Source organism: Sus scrofa, chromosome 6, assembly GCF_000003025.6.
Source record: "Sus scrofa isolate TJ Tabasco breed Duroc chromosome 6, Sscrofa11.1, whole genome shotgun sequence".
Classification (NCBI taxonomy): Eukaryota; Metazoa; Chordata; class Mammalia; order Artiodactyla; family Suidae; genus Sus; species Sus scrofa.
This window is the reverse complement of record NC_010448.4, coordinates 73,082,841-73,092,672: the sequence shown is the minus strand read 5'-3', so window position 1 is coordinate 73,092,672 and position 9,832 is coordinate 73,082,841.

Here is a 9,832-nt window from a genome sequence, read left to right as displayed (position 1 = left end):
AGGAAACCTGCATAAATTCCAAAGGAACCGGAATCACATACGCCCCATTGACCGGGTTCATCAGCTGTCAGGTTAGAATTGACCAATAAAGGATGCCCGCCACAGATGCCATGTGTCTGGAACAGTTTACGTTAAGAAATCATCTATAGGTTGCAGAGGAAATGAAAAAGGGAAATTAAGGAATTTTTAGACCCGAATAGTAATGAAAACATTTCTCCACGACATTGATAATGAAAGAAAGACACTTCTTCATTTAATTTCATTCATTTTTTTGTCTTTTTAGGGCTGCATGCATGGCATAGGGAGGTTCTCAGGTTAGGGGTTAAATTGAAGCCGTGGCCGCAGGCCTGTGTCCACAGTTACAGCAACACCAGATCTGAGCCGTGTCTGCAGCCTACACCACAGCTCATGGCAGTGCCGGATCCTTAACCCACCGAGCGAGGCCAGGGATGGAACCCGCGTCCTCATGGATACAGGTCAGATTCGTTTCCACTGAGCCACAACAGGAGCTCCAAGACCACTTCCATCGTGATTGGTTCTGTACTTAAATGGCAGAGTCCCAGAAGCTGAGACTTCTTACTTGAGAGTGAAATTTCACGGTTTTTCATACTGAATCCATAAGGCATTTAGTTTTTTAAGGAGACCAGGCTCTGGAACACCTGGTCCAATCATTAATTAAGAGTTTGCTTTTGTTCCCATCATGGCGCAGTGGTTAACGAATCCGACTAGGAACCATGAGGTTGTGGGTTCAATCCCTGGCCTCGATCAGTGGGTTAAGGATCCGGCATTGCCATGAGCTGTGGTGTGGGTCGCAGACGTGGCTCGGATCTGGCATTGCTATGGCTATGGTGTAGACTGGCAGCTACAGCTCTGATTAGACCCCTAGCCTGGGAACCTCCATATGCCACAGGAAGCGGCCCTAGAAAAGGAAAAAAAGACACACACACAAAAAAGAGTTTGCTTTTTACCCATGAAAAATCAATACTTCTCTCTACTCAAGTGAAGAAATAACTCAATGATGTGTTGCTGGGATTCATCTTAATATAACATCCAAATGGTTACACAACAGGAAGATACGCTTTCCATGCCAACAGCCACGGAGGAGGAGACAGGAATTCACGCTCGGCTCCTTCCCAAGCGGAAGCAGAATCCTCCAGAACAAGTGTGACGTGCCAGTTGGTTGGGGTACCCTGGGAATGAGCACTGGAGGCAGGCTTTCCTGGGACACCTGCCCACAGTTCCTGGTCCTTGTTCTAGCTTGTTCATTACTATCAGAAAGAGCCACCAAAGAGTCACTGCCATTCTTAGAAGACACAAACTGTGAGTGAGGAATTTCTAATTTAGTATATGAAATGGGCAAGTGTTGTTTTCCCCTGCCAGACATCATGCCCCACTTTTGATAATAGCATCCTAAATTTGCTCTGGGAAATTGTCCTCCCCTGCTCCCAGACTGTGTCATGGGAGATGTTCATGCAGATGCCATCCTAAGTTGAAAGATAGGGACAAATCTAGGCCTGGGTCTAGAATTTCCTGGGCACAGTGATTGGTTTAGGTCTGGAAGGATGGATCTGTAATCCTTCCCTTTAGGAGATTTTTGGAAAGTTTTTTTTGAAAGAGAAACTGTCCTTTTGGAAACACAGGCAACAAGGTATATGAGTCTGGAGGAACCTGGGGTCATCTTTGCTGTCACGAAGATGGCCTAGAATAAAGGCAACTCAAGAAAAATAAAAACAAAACCAAAAACAGAACCAAGAGGTGAAGAGGGACTTATTCTTAATGACATCATTTGGGCACCTAGATCCAGCTATACCTGAAATAGGTTGTATACCTGAACTTTCTGATTATGCAAGCCAATATGTTCTGTTTTAAAGTTAAGCTAAATTGAGATTTATCACTGGCAAGAGAAAGCACTGGCCAACAAAGAAACTAATAAAAAATAAAAGCCAAAACTATTTGGATTTGGAACCAGACTATTGGCTCAACCTATACGTCATTAACAAACTTTGGATACCGTCTTAAAAGAGAAGGGACACGAATTCCCTGGTGGAACACTGGGGGGAAAAAAGAGAGACGCAACAGCATTATCTTGTTCACTGATATAAGTAGTTGTTATTCTTAATTTTAAACTATGTTTTATTTTGTTGACAGAGCAAAGGATTATAATGAATTTTAAAATGTGTTGAGTTTCTGTTGTGGAGCGGTGGATTAAGGATCCAATTGCAGAGGCTCGGGTTGCTGTGGAGGCAAGGGTTCGATCCCTGGCCCAAGAACTTCCATGCACCATGGGTGTGGCCAAAAAGAAGGTTGAATTTTAAAGCAAATTTGGAGAGCTGCCTCTACACCAAAAAGCCATTAAACTTCAAACAGATGATGCTCATTTGAGCAACGGAGACAGGATTTCCCCTTGTGATTTTCCTTCTACAATGGATTTATAACATTCCAGTTCCGTATGGAAGTGTCTTTTGGACCCCCTTTCCAGACGTGTTGAAAAAAAGGTTTAACTGGGACAGGATGAGACTTTCTTTGAGATAAACACATTGGGCCTTTTGCTGGTTTATGGGCACGTTTTTTTTGGCTGCTCTTCAGTGCTGCCATCTTGAAATTGGCCACAAATCATATTCTCAGCTTGTCTGAGAAGGACATTATGAAGAAAAGAATACAGGATTTAGGAAAGGACGATAGAATACATGTATTAAAAATCTGAGCATATTTGTATGCATGAGTGACTCTTGACAGGGCAAAACCAGATTACATATCAATATTTGCACCAAAAGAGCAAAGTACCATCACACTTAATGAGAATTTTAAACCTCTTCTCGCTGTCACTCTCATTTGCACTTGAAAAGAGCTGTCAGTCAGGAATTTTTTTCCCTCTTTGGTTACTAGAGAGATGATTCTCTTGGAAGGATATATATTTCTTTTTTAGGCTACAACAGGCTTCGCAACTCAAAAGTGCTCATCTTGAAATCACGTGGGCTTCATTTTGCAAGCCTCGAATTAGAGGGCTATTGCCCTGGATAAAAATATATCCACGGGGAAAGGATTATTTGCAATTCAGAAACGTTAGCTTCGTTCATTTGGTGGCAGCCAAGTAAGTTGGGACGGATATAGCAATCTAATTTATAGTTTTAAAAACCATAATTGTTTTGGTTAAAGTAATGCAAAGACGAGTCCCTTTCCTGACAGCGCAGCAGGGCTCCCAAGCTGTGACTGTCAAAATCATAGAGATGGACCAAAAGAAGAAAAAAAAAATCAATTCTATGTCACAGTGAAACCAATTGCTGAGGTTTTTCATTAAAAAAGAAAGAAGAAAGAACAAGCGAACCCTAGGACGCCTGCACACATCTATAAGGTGTGAAAATTCAGCAGTAAGGAATCTAAATCAAACTGAATTTAAAGATTTCTACAAGAAGCCTGCACCCAACCTCCCTACCAACCCAGGGCCAAGACATTTCATTGCTGATTAGCAGAAATGTCACGTTCTTCCTTTGTCTTTGCTTTCATGAGCACCATCAGATGGTTTCGTTCCTGTGGGCATTCTTGGTATTTCAAGTTCTGAATTTATTTTGCCTTGGCTTTGCCAGTTCCTTTTCGCAGGTGCAGTCATAGGTGCTGGGAGCATGTGCCGTCCCTCTTTCCTGGGTTTCCAGGAAGGACACCCTGGTTAGTTCTCTTGCTAAATAGCCCCAAACCCTCTTCCTAAGTCACATCTGCTTTGCGCTCTCTCTAAAACCGTGTGGCACTGGCAGCTTCTGCTTCCCCTTGTCTTGGAAGCGGAAGATACCGTGCCTGGGAATCCCTGCCTCCCATCACTCTGGGGCCCGGGTGCTCCCACTTCCCCTCACTCAGCCTCCTACTGGAGGGCACACAGCGAAGTGATGCCCGACATCACCACCCCTGCTCCCTGTAGTGGCCATGGACCAAGCTTTCCTTCAGGCATTGTCCACATTGTCGTCTGTGGCCCACCCCTTAGTCTTAAGCCAAGGGAGGAGTGTATGACTTTGCCAATTCATGGCTCCTTAACATAATACGGTGATTCGGTGTAGTGGAAAGATGGCAGTCTTTGAAGTTTCATCCGATTTTGTGACGTAAGGCTATTTAACCACAGCTTCCACTTTGCAAGATCTTTGCAAAGCTCCTGGTGGTACTCAGATGGGAGGGTCAGTTTCATCAGCACTGGTTTTTGTTTTGCTACTTTAAGAGACAAAAATGACACTGACTTAACTGTTTTGTTTTTTTGCTTTTCAGCGCCGCACCTGCGGCATATGGAGGTTCCCAGGCTAGGGGTCCAATCAGAGCTGTAGCTGCCGGCCTACGCCAGAGCCACAGCAACTCAGGATCCTAGCGGCATCTGCAACCTACACCACAGCTCATGGCAACACAGGATCCTTAACCCACCGAGCAAGGCCAGGGATTGAACCTTTGTCCTTGTGAATGCTAGTCAGATTCGTTAACCGCTGAGCCACGATGGGAATTCCTTGACTGTTTTTATTCTTCTTTAAAAAAAAAAAATTCTAAGGCACTCACTGACTGCCAGGATCAATTAAAATTGATCCTTCCTAACCTGCAAAGTTCCTTCTGTTCGTTACAAGCAGCTCTGCGTATGTATGGGACAGCCCGCCCTCTCGTGGCCAATCTGAGCGTTGCAGCTAATTTCCTTTCCTCTCATTCAAGCTTTTTTTTTTTTTTTTTTTTTTTTTAAAGCTGCAAAATCGCTTCCTGACTTAACTGCGGGGAGACGTGTTAGGAGAAGGCTGAGATCACAGGAGGTGGAATATTGAGGTTGCCTTCAATGAATTAAGGTAACCAATCTTCCCGGTTTGCCCAGGACTAAGGGATTTCTTGGGACCCAGACTTTGAGTGCTAAAATCCAGCAAGTCTTGGACAAACCAGAATACACTGGCCAAACCCCCCACCTCCATCCCAACCCCCCTGGGTTTATCCACCCACTGTTGCTGCACGGAGCCCAAGCCTTTACTGGGGCTAAAATATAGGCTATTTCTTTGTTACTTAAATCTTTTTTTTGGCTGTGCCCACAGGATGCAGAAGTTCCCTGGGCCAGGTATCAAACTCGTGGTATAGCAATGACCCAAGCCACATCAGTGACAACGCCAGATCCTTAAGCCTACTGAGCCACCAGTTGACTCCCAGGGCTGGCAGTTTAAATGGGAACAAGGAGTGAGAAAAGTCTGGACAATGATGAAATGTCCTGAAAGGGCAGGTGTAAGCAGGAAATCCCATCAGAGGCAAGTTGAGGGAAGTTATTAACATAAGGACACTAGGTCCTTCAACTGTGTTCAGATAGCAAAGTCCTGGACACTGTGATCTGACTTCATCTCAGTTCCTCTAGGACTGGTCTTCATCTAAGGAATCCCTGTGCAGATTTAAGAAATAGTTTTTCTCTTCTGGCAAGACTAAGCAAAGGCACTTTCTCTTTCCACCATTACATCCCCCAGAACCAAAACGGGAAACCCAAGTTCATCCTCCAGCACTTCGCCGACTTCAATGTGAAAACCAAATCGCAGATTAATATCTCCTAACTAATCGCTGGAAGCTAAGAGAATAATTATGGCTTAGTTCTGTGGCATAGAACAGAAGAAAGGTACCAGGTGCAACGGGAATTGGAAGGAAAACTAAGACGTTTAGCCCGCAGTCACCTGGGCTGGAAATCAGCCAGGACCACACAGTCAACTCCCACCACTTGGGGGCAGGGGTCTTAACACATGCACCAGAGTGACCTTCCAGTCTTTCAATCACTTTCCAAATTACCCAAGCGCCTCCCCTGGTTGGTCCTTCGAGGTTGCCTTTGCCAAGACTTGCCTGGCTCAGTCCTGCCCATGAATCGAAGAGGATCCGATTACATGGTTAAGGGCCCAGCTCTTTACTCCAAGACTTTCAAGCCTCCTTTCTGGGGGTAGTGCTGCAAATAGGCATCCCTCAGGTAATTAACAGTGGTTTTCAGCTGGGGGTGATTTTGTCCTCGAGGGTGCCTTTGACAAGGTCTGGAGGCATATGGGTTGTCACCCTCGATGAGTGCTACTGGCCTCTAGTGTGTGGGGCCTGGGAGGCTGCTAAACATTCCATGATGACAAGACGGCCCCCAGGGAGGGGGAGTACCCAGCCCCAAAACTTCCTAGAGCAGAGGTGAGAAACCCTGCCAGCTGTCGAAGGGCTGTCTTGTTTTTCCGGTTGGGTCTTCCTCCAACATGGAAGAGAAACAGTTAATTTCAATTTTCATCTTGCTGCAGTGTGGGATGGGGGCCACACATTTCCAGAAATGTAAAGTCAGGTTGTGATGAAGGTTGTACAACTATAGATATCATAAAACTTATTGAATTAGAAAAACAGATGTGAATTTTTTAAAAAGCAGAATATAGAATAGAGGGAATGCGATATGAGATGGATAATTTCATCAGTTTATTGGGAGCAATGGAAAGAACTGAGCTAACTCTGTTATTGTAAATCAGGCCCCTCTGGGAGTTCCCACTGTGGCGCAGTGGAAATGAACCCGACTAGTATCCATGAGGATGCAGGTTCGATCCCTGACCTTGCTCAGTGGGTCAGGTATCTGGCGTTGCTGTGAGCTGTGCTATAGGCCGCAGACATGGCTCAAATCCCAAGTTGGTGTGGCTGTGATGTAGACTGGCATGGCAGGTGTAGCTCTGATTCAACCCCTAGCCTGGGAACTTCCATATGCTGTGAGTGCTGTGGCGGTGGGGGGGAGGGGTGAGAATCAGGGCCCTATTAGGTTAAGGGTTCAAATCTGAGATCATAGGATTGTGATCCATTCAGAGGACTGCTGACTCCTTCCAAAAGGAAGGCGGAAATACAGAAATAAAGTACTGTGGAAACTCAGTGTGTAGCCGCGAATCTGTGTTAGTTTACACATGGCGGCTTACAGTTCACATGTTCCAATAGTGTTAATTTCGTTTCTAAATATAGATGTGATTGAAGCATCTTATAATGCTGGAGAGTAAGACAGTGCTGGAATAAACAAAACAATACAATGACAGGGATACATCCAAGGGTACATGAGCCACCTGCAGGATTTCCCAATGGCCAAAGCTGGAAGGAACAGTTTTTAAAATTTATTATTATTGTTTTTTGCCTTTTAGGGTGTCACCCGTGGCATATGGAAGTTCCCAGGCTAGGGGTTGAATTGGAGCTGCAGCTGCCAGCCTATGTCACAGCCACAGCAACGCCAGATCTGAGCCTTGTCTGCAACCTACACTACAGCTCATAGCAACGCTGGATCCTTAACCTAGTCAGGTGTGTTAACCACTGAGCCATGAAGGGAACTCCTGGAAGGAACAATTTGAACAACAAAATAAACAAGGAAGTATTGGATTATAAACCCAAGTATGAGATAATTATCTGAGTCCATGCTAATATAAGTAAATGCGGAAGACTAAATAAATAAATCTATTTGGGGTTAAAGAATAAAAAAATCTTTTCATGGAAGTTCTCTGGCCAGGAACTGAACTCAGGGGTGGAATCTGAGCCGCAACTCTGACTTATGCCACAGCTGTGGCAATGCTGGATCCTTAACCCACTGCACCACAGCGGGAACTCTGAGAATGGTTTTTAAATTTTTTTTTTTTAAGATGCCTGTAAGAGATCCCTTAACGCAGACTCGGGTGCCAGATGACATCTTCTCTTATCTCCACCACTTCTAGCTTCATTGTCTGGGGCAAGATGCTCATCTTTCTGGAGCCTCTTTTATTTCTTTTTTTGCGTGTATAAAATGAAGATAGTATTGGTATCCACCTCATCATTGTGCAAGAATTAAATGAGTTCATCTGGAGTTCCCGTCTTGGCTCAGCACCAGCGAATCTATCTAGCGTCCATGAGGACGAAGGTTCCATCCCTGGCCTGGCTCAGTGCGTTAAGGATCCAGCGTTGCCATGAGCTGTGGTGTAGGTCTCAGACGCAGCTCAGATCTGGTGTTTCTGTGGCTATGGCACAGGCCTTCAGCTACAGCACTGATTGAACCCCTAGCCTGGGAACCTCCATATGCTGCCGGCGGGGCTCTAAAAAGACAAAAAGAAAATAAATAAAAGAAAAGAAAATAAATGAGATTATCCTATAAAGCCTGGCCTGGTGCTAGTATAATGTGAGAATTAAAGAACTCTCCCCTTCACTTTGTATTACCTGTCAATCAATGCGTCTTTCTCATCACCAAACTGTAACGTCAGAAAGGGCAGGGTCTGGGTGCTTTATCTGTAAAACATCAGCATCTACCGCATAAAAAAGCATGTGGGGTCCAGACATAAGCCCAGAAGTAGAATTGAAGGATTATATGGTAGCTCTACTTTTAGTTTTTAAAGAAACCGTCAGTTCACTGATTATTATTATTATTATTATTATTATTAAATGGCCTGTCCTGTAGCATGTGGAAGTTCCCAGGCTAGGGATCAAAACAGAGCTGCAGCTGCAGGCCTATGCCACAGCCACAGCAACACTGGATCCAAACTTCATCTGTGACCTACGCCACAGCTTGTGGCAATGCTGGATCCTTAACCTGCTGAGTGAGGCCAGGGATCGAACCTGCATCCACACAGATGCCATGTCAGGTTCTTAACCCACTGAGCCACAACAGGAACCCCTGCAGCACTATTTACAATAGCCAAGACATGGAAGCAACATAAATGTCCATTGACAGAGGAATGGATACAGAAGATGTGGTAATATATACAATGGAATATTACTCAGCCATAAAAAAGAAAAACAATGCCATTTGCAGCAATATGGATGGACCTAGAGATTATCATTCTGAAGTGTAGTAAGTCAGACAGAGAAAGACAAATATATGATATCACTTATATGTGGAATCTAAAAAAATTATACAAATGGACTTATTTACAAAACAGAAATAGACTCACAGACAGAAAACAAACTTGTGGTTACAAAAGGGGGAAAGGGGGAGATAAATTAGGAATTCAAGATTAACATATACACAACTACTATTCATAAAATAGAGGCATTCCCGTTGTGGCTCAGTGGTTAACAAATCCGACTAGGAACCATGAGGTTATGGATTCGATCCCTGGCCCTTTGCTCAGTGGGTTAATGATCTGGCATTGCCGTGAGCTGTGGTGTGAGTCGAAGATTCAGCTTGGATCCCACGTTGCTGTGGCTCTGGTGTAGGCCGGCGGCTACAGCTCTGATTGGACCCCTAGCCTGGGAACCTCCATATGCCGCAGGAGCGGCCCAAGAAATGGCAAAAAGACAAAAATAAATAAATAAATAAATAAAAATAGATAAGCAACAAGGACCTACTGTATAGACCAGGGAACTGTACTCGATATATTGTAATAACCTATAAGAGAAAAAAATGTGGAAAAGATACACACACACACATACACACACACATAATAAGATATAAAGGCTGGAATCGCTTTGCTGTATGCCTGAAACTAACACATTGTAAATCAACTATACATCAAGGACACATAAAATAAGCCTGTGTTGAGCAGATGAGTGAAGGAAGGTATGCTGTGGCCATACTGAGTGCACACTCTGGCATCAGCGAACTGGGGGTCCTGAGCATTGGGGTAGGGGTAGTTGGGGAGGTGACAGTGGGTGTAGGACTCTAATCAGGAGGGCTGGGTTTGCGTTTGACTGTGTTTAGTCTCCTGACTCTTTTTGTCTTGAGGCAGGCACGCAGGTTGCCAGGCTCTGCCTGCCTGGCTCTCGGAGATAGTCTGGGAGGGTCTTCTTTTCACCTGTGAGCAGCAGGTGAGCTGCATGAGAGCTTACTGTCACAAGGGAACACAACAAGCAGGGGTCTTGAGCATCTGAAGAGTCTAGAGCCACAGTAATTAAAGGACAT